Genomic DNA, 12,058 nt, shown 5'->3' with positions numbered 1-12,058 from the left:
TCAGGTACTGGGGAGCTAAACCATTTAGTGCTTTGTAAGTAATTAGCAAGATTTTAAAATCTATACGATGTTTAACAGGAAGCCAATGCAGTGTTGACAGAACTGGGCTAATATGGTCATACTTCCTGGTTCTAGTAAGAACTCTAGCTGCTGCATTTTGTACGAGCTGTAGTTTATTTATCAGGCGAGCAGAACAACCACCCAGTAGAGCGTTACAGTAATCTAGCCTTGAGGTCATGAACGCATGAACTAACTGTTCTGCATTTTTCATTGAGAGCATATGTCGTAGTTTAGATATATTTTTAAGATGGAAGAATGCGGTTTTACAGATGCTAGTAACATGGCCTTCAAATGAAAGATTGGTATCAAAGAGCACACCTAGGTTCCTAACTGACGACGAAGACTTAACAGAGCAGCCATCAAGTGTTAGACAATATTCTAGGTTATTACGTGAAGAAGTTTTTGGTCCAAAAATTAGAATCTCTGTTTTTTCTGAATTTAGTAGTAGGAAATTACTGGTCATCCAATTTTTTATATCAGCTATGCACTCCGTTAATTTTGTGAATTGGTAAGTTTCGTCAGGGCGCGAAGAAATATAGAGCTGAGTATCATCAGCGTAACAGTGAAAACTAACGCCATGCTTCCTAATGATATCTCCCAAGGGTAGCATGTACAGAGTGAACAGTAACGGTCCTAGTACTGAGCCTTGTGGTACTCCATATTGAACTTGTGATCGATATGACATGTCTTCGTTTACTACTACAAACTGATAACGGTCAGATAAGTATGATTTGAACCATGACAATGCAATTCCACTAATGCCAACATAATTTTCGAGTCTATTTAAAAGAATATTGTGATCAATAGTGTCAAATGCTGCACTAAGATCCAGTAACACTAATAGAGAGATACAACCACGATCTGATGATAAGAGCAAATCATTAGTAACTCTAATGAGAGCAGTCTCAGTACTATGGTACGGTCTAAATCCTGACTGGAAATCCTCACAGATACCATTTCTTTCTAAAAAGGAACATAGCTGTGATGATACTGCCTTTTCTAGTATTTTTGACAGAAAAGTGAGATTTGAGATCGGCCTGTAATTGACTAATTCTCTAGGATCAAGTTGTGGTTTTTTAATAAGAGGTTTAATAATAGCCAGCTTAAAAGTTTTTGGTACGTATCCTAATGATAAAGATGAATTGACGATATTGAGAAGAGGGTCTATGACCTCTGGAAGCATTTCTTTCAATAGCTTAGTCGGTATAGGGTCTAACATACATGTTGTTGATTTTGATGATTTAACAAGTTTAGACAATTCTTCCTCTCCTAAAGCAGTAAATGAATTGAATTTTTCCTCAGGGACACTACAATGCACTATCTGACACGATACTGTAGTAGACGGTTGCATGGTTATTATTTTTTCTCTAATATTATCAATCTTGCAAGTAAAGAAGTTCATAAAGTCATTACTGCTGTGCTCTTTGGAAACATCAGAAGTTGAAGCTTTATTTCTTGTTAATTTAGCCACTGTATCAAATAAATACCTAGGGTTGTGTTTATTTTCTTCTAAGAGTTTTGAAAAATAGGCAGATCTAGCAGATTTTAAGGCCTTTCTGTACTCAATCATTCTCTCTCTCCACGAAATACGAAATACTTCTAGTTTTGATTTCTTCCAGCTGCGCTCCATTTTTCTGGCTGCTAACTTTAGGGCCCGAGTGTGGTCATTGTACCATGGCATTGGATTAATTTCCTTAATCTTTTTTAAACGCAAAGGAAACCACAATAACCAAGAAAAGATACAGGGAAAGAGCACAGCTCTAAAATGTCCTTTGCAGGGACCCAGGAGTGCTCCTCAGGGCCATAGCCTTCCGAGTCCACAAGATACTGCCGGGACCCACGTACTCGATGGACATCCAGTATTCGGTGGACTGTGTAGGCTGGCTGGCCACCAATGATACGAAGAGGGGGAGGTTTACCTTTCGCAAGAAAAGGAGAAGACAAAACAGGTTTTAACAGTGAGACATGAAAAGTGGGATTTATCTTTAAAGACTTAGGCAAGTATAAACGATAAGTAACTGGGTTAACTTTCCTGGAAATCTTAAAAGGCCCGATGAACCTCTGGGAAAGTTTACGGGACTCCACTCGCAAGGGAATGTTCTTGGTGGAGAGCCAGACTCTTTGGCCAGGGCGCAGAGTGGGGGCAGATCTGCGTCTGCGATTAGCCTGGTGCTGGTACTGCTGAGAGACCTTAAGGAGCTTGAGTCTGGCCCTTTTCCATGTCTGGCGGCAGCGCTTGACGAACTGTTGAGCGGAGGGAACTGCAGTTTCCACTTCTTGCTCAGGGAACAGTGGAGGAGTATACCCGAACTGGCACTCGAAAGGGGACATGCCTGTAGCAGAGGAGTGAAGGGTGTTGTGAGCATATTCTGCCCACATGATGAAGGAAGACCAAGAGGATGGGTTGTTAGCCGCCATACACCTCAGGGTAGTCTCAAGATCTTGGTTAAGCCTCTCCGTTTGCCCATTGGACTCTGGGTGGAACCCAGAAGATAGACTCACTGAAGCCCCCAAAGATTGACAAAACGCCCGCCAGAAACGAGAGGAAAATTGGGGTCCTCGATCAGAGACAATGTCTTGTGGAATGCCAAAGACTCGAAAGACATGGGTTATAATCAATTCAGCAGTCTCTTTTGAAGTGGACGGTTTGGGCAAAGGAACAAACCGGGCGGCCTTGGAGAATCTATCAACTATGACCATGATAATGGTGTTGCCCTGTGATAGTGGTAGTCCAGTGATAAAATCCATGGAAAGATGAGACCAAGGTCTATGTGGTATTGAAAGAGGGTGCAATAGCCCCTGGGGTGAACGGTGAGAGGCTTTACCTTGGTTGCACATGGGACAGGCGTTTACAAATGTTGCGACATCCTCCTTGATAGTTGGCCACCAAAACCGTCTCTGGAGGAACTCAAGGGTACGAGAAGTGCCAGGACGACAAGAGAGGCGTGAGCAGTGGCCCCACTGGAGGATCTGGGAGCGGACAGCTTTCGGGACAAACAGACAGTTAGTAGGCCCTCCTCCTGGGTCAGGTTCTCTGGCTTGGGCTTGTTTCACAGTACTTTCCAGCTCCCACCTGATAGGAGCTATTATCTTGGAACTAGGGATAATTGGTGTAATGGAATCTTCTTGAGGAGCGTTTACATAAACTCGGGACAACGCATCAGGTTTTAGGTTCTTAGAGCCGGGGCGGTAGGATAAGATGAACTGGAATCGGTTGAAGAATAAGGATCAACGTGCCTGGCAGGGGGTTGAGTCGCTTAGCTTGCTGAATGTACTCCAGGTTCTTGTGGTTCGTAAGCACTTGGAATGGGTGTTTGGCCCCCCTCAAGCCAATGCCTCCACTCTTCAAGTGCTAGTTTAACTGCCAGTAACTCTCGATCCCCCACGTGATAGTTCCTCTCAGTCGGTGTAAGGCGGTGGGAAAGGAATGCACAAGGGTGCAGCTTGTTGTCCGCACCCCTTTGGGACAGCACAGCTCCAACTCCTACATTTGAGGCATCGACCTCCATGATAAAGGGAATCTTGGGGTTCGGGAGAATAAGAATAGGTGTAGAGGTAAAACAGCATTTGAGTTTGTTAAAGGCCAACTCTGCTTCAGGTCCCCAATAAAAGCCAGCTGTGTTCCCCTTGGTAAGAGCAGATAAAGGAGCTGCTACAAAGCTGAAGTTCAGAATGAACTTACGATAAAAATTGGCAAAGCCGAGGAAATGCTGTACTTCCTTTACCGACAAGGGGGAGGGCCAATCCACAACTGCTTGAACTTTTTGAGGGTCCATTTGAATCTGGCCATGCTTGATGATGAACCCCAGAAACTGGACCTGCGTCACATGAAACTCACATTTCTCAGGTTTGACATACAGATAGTTGTCCAGCAGGCGTCCGAGAACCTTGCTGACGTGTTTCACATGCTCTTGGAGGGAACTTGAGAAGATGAGGATATCATCTAAGTAGACGAACACAAATTGGTTGAGCATGTCTCTGAGAATGTCATTAATGAGAGCTTGAAAGACTGCAGGAGCATTAGTGAGACTGAAAGGCATGACTAAGTATTCATAATGTCCAGTGGGCGTGTTGAAGGCAGACTTCCATTCATCTCCTTGTCTGATGCGCACAAGATGGTAAGCATTGCGTAAATCAAGCTTGGTGAAGATGGAAGCTTCTTGAAGGATTTCAAAGGCAGTGGCCATTAGTGGCAAGGGATAGCGGTTACGAATAGTGATCTTATTGAGTCCCCTGTAGTCAATACATGGCCGAAGTCCGCCATCCTTCTTACTGACAAAGAAGAACCCCGTTCCAGCAGGGGAAGGGGATGGGTGGATGATCCCTGCTGCAAGGGATTCGTTGATGTACTTGTCCATAGCAGTGTGTTCAGGGGAGGACAATGAGAATATGCAACCTCTGGGGGGACAGGTTCCAGAGAGTAGCTCAATGGCGCAGTCGTAGGGGCGATGAGGAGGTAAGGAAGTGGCCTTCCTTTTGCTGAACACTGCCTTGAGGTGGTGGTACTGAGTAGGGACTTGAGACAGATCTAGGGGTTCCTGAGACTCGAGAACAGGATCAGGGGAGTTCTGGACCAAGCATGTAGTCTGACATGTGGAACCCCAACTGAGGAGTGCGCCAGTGGACCAGTCAAAGTGTGGGTTATGCTGGAGGAGCCAGGGGTAACCAAGGATAACAGGAAACTCTGGAGACTGTATTAGTTGAAAGCACATTCTCTCCTGGTGCTGGTAAGTGAAGAGACAAAGGAGAGAGGTGAGGTGGGTTATTTTCCCAGGAGCTAACGGTCTTCCATCCAAGGCTGTCACAGTTAGGGGAGCAGGAAGGGAATTAGTGGGGATCTGGAGACTTTTGGCAAGGGAAATATCCATGAAGTTCCCGGCTGCGCCAGAATCAATCAAGGCCTGGAGTATGTGTTTTTGGTCTCCCCAAGTGAGTGTGATGGGAAGGAACAACCCAGAGTTGGAAGGTGAAGTAGTGTGTGTTACTCCCGTTACAGTCCTTCCTTGCCTGTGCGGGACCGGGCGTTTCCCGAGAGCTCTGGACAGGTGGAACGAAAATGACCATACAATCCACAATATAAACAACAGCGCTCCCTCATACGACGGTCTCGTTCTGAAGGAGAAAGTTGAGTCCTACCCAACTGCATAGGTTCAGAGGAATCTTGGGGCACTGGTAGCATTTGAACAGGAGTAGGGCTGGCAGACAGGGTGGAAACAGAAGGACGGTTCAGGTTTCTCTCTCTCAAGCGATTATCCAACCGGATTGCTTGATCGATAAGAGTCTCAAGATCACGGGCAGGTTCTCTGGTAGCCAGATCATCCTTGATCGCCTCAGATAGACCATTCAGGAAACACACCATGAGGGACTCATCATTCCAGCCACTCCCCGCTGCAATTGTCCGAAACTGTATGGCATAATCAGTGGCACTGGCATTATTTTGTCGAAGGGTGAGAAGTTTCTTAGAGGCTTGCCGGCCACTGAGAGGGTGGTCACTCGTTTGAACTCCTCTACGAACATAGTGTAACTTGAACAGAAGGGTGCCTGTGCCTTCCAGACAGCTGTTGCCCAGGAGAGGGCCTTACCGGAAAGGAGGGTAATAACATATGCAATCTTGGCCCGATCTGAGGGGAAGGAAGATGGTTGCAGTTCAAACGTGAGAGAGCATTGAGTCAGGAACCCATCGCATGCACTGGGATCACCCGAGAAACGTTGCGGGGGAGGTAGACGAGGTTCACCCAAAGGAGAAGGCATTTGAGAATCTGGGAGAGGCACAGAAGCAGCAGAAGCAGTAGCAGAAGTGGAAGGCAGCTGGTCAAAAATCTGATGGATAGAAGTCATGAGATCAGTCAGCACCTGTGAGTGTTTAGCCATCAAAGTCTCCTGCTGAGCTAGAGCTGTCTCGTGGCGTTGAACTGTGGATTCATGCTGAGCCACTGTGGCAAGAAGTTCTTGAGGATTAGGTGTCTCTGGGTTCATTATGGCTTGGTTATTCTGTCAAGACCGGGACTTGAACTCGGGTCTCTGGTGTGACAGTCTAATTATCTACCACTGAGCCACAGGCAGGAGATGAACCCAGTAGTTATTAAAAAATAGAAACAGGGTACAATAATCCCTTACTTCAGTGCAGTCACAAAAACAGAAGAGTATCCAGTCCAAAAGGAAGCAAAAAATCCAAAAGGAAAATGATTTCCAAACAAAAACTCAGGAAAAAACTTCCAAAAACAAACTCAGGAAAATACTCCAAAAAGGCACAGGAGAAAACGTCTTCAGAACAGGAGCAAACTTATGGCAGCAACTTGCTTAGGAAACCACAATAACCAAGCAAAGATACAGGGAAAGAGCACAGCTTAAATACACTGCACAGAATGAGACACATGTGAAAACAATAGAACTGATTACTGAAGGTGAAAATTTTAGACATGAGAGTTCAATGGTGACATCTAGTGGCCAAAATAAAGCATTACAAAGCAAAAACTCTGACACACGTCTATTGCGATCTCAGAATTCAGGCCAGCTGATAATACCTAGAATATCAAAAACAACCGCAGGCGGTAGATCCTTCTCCTATTTGGCACCTAAACTCTGGAACAATCTTCCTAGCATTGTTCGGGAAGCAGACACACTCTGTTAGTTTAAATCTAGACTAAAAATGCATCTCTTTAACCTGGCATACACATAACACATTATCAATTTATATTTTCAAATCCGTTAAAGGATTGTTAGGCTGCATAAATTAGGTCAGCCAGAACCGGGAACACTTCCTATAACACTAGATGTACTCGTTACAATTTATCCAGAGGTTTACCGTAGTCAACCGGATCCGGGCCGTATCCAGGTGAGATCGAGGACCTGCGCCTTGACACGACCACAACGCAGCCCTGAAGTATCAGCAGAGATTGAGTCAACTAGATCATCCACTGTGAAGGCTTCATCGACACAACAGCCAGTGGCACAGGTCCTCAACAAACCGCCCATACCGGCGTGATGAATACGATCCTCAACTGGATGGAACTGGAATAAATACTTTGAATGTTGCGATCCCATCGGACTTATGATAGCTGCCTGAATCATAACAAAGCACTGTTCGCCAGAGGAGAACTGGCCCCCCGACTAAGCCTGGTTTCTCCCAAGGTTTTTTTCTCCATTTTTAACACCTGTTTGCCACCTGATGTCACCTGTTGGAGTCTGGGTTCCTTGCCGCTGTCGCCTTTGGCTTGCTTAGTTGGGGACACTTGACATTTGATATTCAACAGTGCTTTGCATCTGCCTGCATTGACACCATTTTCTATAAGAGCTGCTGTGCAGCCAAAATTATATACCAGTTATCACTGTAAAGCTGCTTTGACACAATCTGCATTGTAAAAAGCACTGTATAAATAAAGTTGACTTGTTAATGTGTTAATGATGTGTGGCATCTGTGCAAAGATTTGCGAATTAAGCCAAGTTTACACTACAGGACTTTAAACGTTGGCAGATCGCTGTGCTGTTCAGACTACGTGACTTGCTGTGGAGTCTTGAAGTCATTGTGGTGTTCACACTACATTAATGATCTGCAACAGGAGGTTACACACTACACGAACTGACAACTGTCACCCAACGACTTTATTTGAAAATGGATGTTGGGAGGAAATTAGATTAAATTTTGAACTAAATTTAATTAAAATTAAAATAACCCTTTCACACATAAGTTTAAAACATTCTGGCTGACCTCCCAGAGTTAAGGCGACTGTTATTTTAGAACGTTTCCCTTTACTGTTTCCATGACGACACGTCATGATTGTCACGTGACACACTGCGGCCAGCCGGCCACACTGTATGACAGATGTATTGCTCTTCTCATCATGTCATCAACTATCTGATATTCCGATTCTCAAATATGTGCAAGTGAGTGTTTTGTCATTTAAAAACCTATATAATGACCTTGATCTTAATATATATAACGTGAATTCATCCATTTGTCCCGAAATACATGTGGCCGGTGAACTGGGAGAACAATAGAGTGAGTAAGCTTTATAGTTACTTACACAATGTGTATCTGATATGAATAAACATCGGCAAATTGGGCTTGAGATCGCGGGCCTGGTATGTGCTATTTGCAGCACATTTCTGTGTGTTTCCTAAATGGTCTATCTGAGGCGATCAAGGATGATCTGGCTACCAGAGAACCTGCCCTTGATCTTGAACTTTGTTTCTTTTTTTTTTTCTTGAACTCATTGACTCCTTCTGATGTTACATCAGACAGTATGGGATCAGATTTGTGCCAAATAAAACGAACAAAACTTTTGCTAATATTAACAAAAATATACATTGATAAATGAGAAAAACACTCTGAAAATAAAAAACAATCAACTAAATAGCAAAAAAAAAGTCTTCATCAGTTTGACAACACATGTGCTGCAAAAGTTCACAACACATGCAAATACAGAAACGTGCTGCAAAAGTTCACAACACAACCAAATACAAAAATGCGCGGCAAAAGTTCACAACACATGCAAATACAGAAACGTGCTGCAAGTACTCACAACACAAGCAAATACAGAAACACACTGCAAATACTCACAACACAAGCAAATACAGAAACGTGCTGCAAATAGCACATACCAGGCCCGCGATGATCTGAATGATGATGATGAGACTACTTTTAGAATTTAAATTAACATTTTAATTTGCCCCGCAATAATTTATAGCGCATCACGCATTACCGACGCGCTGTAATAAGCTAACTCCTCATTTAAAAAAAACAACTTGTTTAACAGCTACATCTTGCTATGTATGGGCTACAAGAGAAATATTAAGAAATAAACTAGATATTAGCAAAAGGTTTGTTCGTTTTATTTGGGCACAAATTTGATCCCATACTGTCTGATGTAACATCAGAAGGAGTCAATGAGTTCAAGAAAAAAAAAGAAAGATCGAGTACTCTTGGGCCAGAAATATGTTAATTATGTCAAATATGAACTACTGTCTGTCTGGTGTAACATCCGAAGGAGTCCATGATTGTTTTGATTGTTGTTAAGTTGACTAGTTAAACAGTAAAAAAAAAAAATAATAAAAAAAAAAATAAAAAAACGAAATCGAAATCGTGAATCCATCTATCGTTCTGAAAAAAATCGAGATTTTAATTTTTTGCCATATCGCCCAGCCCTACTCATTCCTAAACTTAAGAATACGTGTGATTCATAAAGGTTCCTAAGTGTTAGACTAGGTCTCAGCTCCTAAATTATTTAAGAGTGCTGGAGAGGTCTCCTAACCTAGTTAGGATTAACAAGATGGCAGCAGAGATGAAGATATGATGCATCGGAGTTATATGATGACATGGAGCTGATAAAACGATATAAACTTGATTGACAATTCTTTTTGTAACTGACCTAATAAGAAATGTAATAACTTAAAAAAAAAAAAAAAATAAATGTAATAAATATTACTTAAACAATAATTAATAAATTTAATGAATTTGAATACATTTAATGATTTTGAATAAACTTTTTATAACTTTAAATGTAACAACTTCTCCCACTCTACAAATGAATGCTCTGACTGTAGAAATGAAAATAGTAATTAACTTTTTTGGAAACTGTAAAAATGCATCAGTGCACCGGTGATGACTTGGACCCATCAGTCCACAGTATGCAGGCTCTTAGATAGTACTACTGCTAAACTTACCACACCAAATGTAGTGGCCAAAATTGATGTGCAAAGGTTTTTTTTTTTTTTTTTTTTTTTAAATGACCCTACAATTTTAAAATATGAGGGAAGAATAAAACACTAAACTAAACAAAGGTATTTATCTGACTAAATTTTTTGGCAAAAAAAGGAAAACTACAGCTACAGTTTAAAAAATCTCAGAAAAAAACATACATTGACTACAACATAATTCGTTTTTAATATTTCATTGGTCCTCTTGTTTTTGCATGTGTTCATAATTCCTTTGTATGACAGCCTGGCCAAAAATAATTTGAAATTTTATTTCATTATCACATGAAACAATTGACTCCAAGCACAGCTACACGATATGCTTACATCTTTAACACATTTAAAGAAATATATGAATTAAGGTTGAAGATGTCCATTTTCATATGGCTGGACATCACATTTGGCCACTACTCTATGGCAGTTCATTGACTTTCCAACTGACCATCAAACCATGCAGCAAAAGCAAGGCACTTTTATGTTGACTGTGGGCTTCCCTGGAGTTGTTGGAGCCATTGATGGAACTCATGACACATCATTGCTCCATATGTAAATGAGGAGACATATATCAATAGAAAAAGATTCCACACCATCAATACTAATTTGTGATAATTTTGTACAATGCAAAGCTATTTTTAAAAATAAATTTAAATATTAAAACATTTCAGTGTCTTTTAAAATGTTTGGTCCCACTTTATATTAAGTGGCCTTAACTACTATGTACTTACATTTAAATTAATCATTTGATAAAATGCACTTATTGTGTACATACATGTTTTTACATTGTACTTATATTTTAAAAACACCTGCATGTAATTACATCTGTAATTAATTTCTGTAATTACATTTGTAATTACACTGTTGACCCATCCCTTACACCTCACCCCTACCCTTAAACCTACCCATATCACCAAAGCTTTCCCTAACCTTACCCGTACCCCACCTCAATAGCAGCAAAAGTTTTTTGCAATTCAATATGAACCCAATAAGTACATTGTACTTATTTTTGATGTAAGTACATAGTAGTTAAGGCCACTTAATATAAAGTGGGACCAAATGTTTTTTTTAATTTTTTTTTTTTATAAAAACATTAAATTATTGGTGTTGTGCAGCTGTGACTTCACGCTTGCAGACTCACTAGTGGCTGATTCAGAGGTTGAGGGTGGCCATTTTGAGTTGACATCATTGCAGTCCTTAGTTCACAACACTTAAGTCAGCACTTAAGAATCAGTCTTAGACTTTACTAAAAGTTGCTTTTAGCTTCTTTATAAAAGTCTCCTACTCTTAGAAAAGTCCTACTCTTTACTAAGAATTTTTTGACACTTAAGTCAAAACTTAAGACTATTCTTCAGAGCATTAATGAGAAGTTTTATACATACGTACCCATATATGACTGGACAGGTTCTGACAGAAGTACCTCCAACCTTTTCTCTGTCTAAAGTATTCAGTCAGGTAACATTTCTTTTCAAGAAACTTTTCTTGACTATGAATTTTAATAAATGTAAGTATAGGTCCAGGCTTGGCAATGCCCTACTCAGGGTTTCATCTGTGATCAGGGCAAATGTGGCTCAGCTGTGAGCAAATATAAGAAATAGCAAGAAATAGAATAGTGTGCAAATGGGGATTGCATATATTAGTTCAGTGCAAAGTTTTAATAAGTTGTATGAGATAAAATAAAGTAAGAGGAAAAGGTTTGCACTAATGTTATATGTATATAAAAAATGTATTGCAGCTGCTGTTTACATTTTATGTATGATGAAAATATTTTAGTAATGGAATTTAAAAAAAATGAAACAATGCGCTTTCTTGCAGTACTTAAATGTTAAAATGACACCCCTATGTAAATTTCATAAATGGCTCCAGGCCGATTTGAGTTTCAGATTCCTGATTTAAAGGTAAACATACGATAACAGCATGTTTTTGCTTCCCCCCCAAAAAGAATGGAATGGTATAATAAATGATCTGTGAGGTATTTTGAGCTGAAACTTCACAGACACAATCTGGGGACACTTTTTTTTTTTTTTCAGTTTAACGTGTTAAAAATATTTAATGCAGCATCCGTTTTTTCATCCTTTGGCTGCACTACAGTATATGATCAGAAAATATTCAAGTGTGATAAGACAAAAAAATAAATAAATAAAAAATCTGTACTGGCATCTGTGAAGCGGCTCTCTATGAACGAAGACCCGAAACGCACAGAATGCCGCTTCAGACAGCGTGCTATAGTGCCCCATTGAGTTCTCTTTCGCACTTGAATGGACAAAAACAAAAAAATATGTCAAAATTCTAGTTTTGTTGAGTATCCTCA

The 12,058-nt window shown here is 40.9% G+C and overlaps 2 protein-coding genes across 6 annotated transcripts in view; both read right to left on the bottom strand.

Moving 5' to 3' along the window:
- Positions 1-11,323, bottom strand: part of LOC127500105 (xaa-Pro dipeptidase) — a 294,666-nt gene extending 283,343 nt beyond the window's left edge. For all 4 annotated transcript variants that reach the window (XM_051871030.1, XM_051871028.1, XM_051871031.1 and 1 more), the window contains exon 1: positions 11,317-11,323. The gene's annotated coding sequence lies outside the window, so the exon portion shown is untranslated. The remainder of the gene's footprint in view (positions 1-11,316) is intronic.
- gas8 (growth arrest-specific 8) overlaps positions 1-12,058 on the bottom strand; it is a 122,114-nt gene that overhangs the window by 27,757 nt on the left and 82,299 nt on the right. The gene's annotated exons all lie outside the window — the stretch shown is intronic.

The sequence above is a fragment of the Ctenopharyngodon idella genome, chromosome 18 (assembly GCF_019924925.1).
Source record: "Ctenopharyngodon idella isolate HZGC_01 chromosome 18, HZGC01, whole genome shotgun sequence".
In the NCBI taxonomy this organism is placed as follows: domain Eukaryota; kingdom Metazoa; phylum Chordata; class Actinopteri; order Cypriniformes; family Xenocyprididae; genus Ctenopharyngodon; species Ctenopharyngodon idella.
Note: the sequence above shows the minus strand (reverse complement) of the source record. Positions and strands in the feature narration are given on the sequence as shown.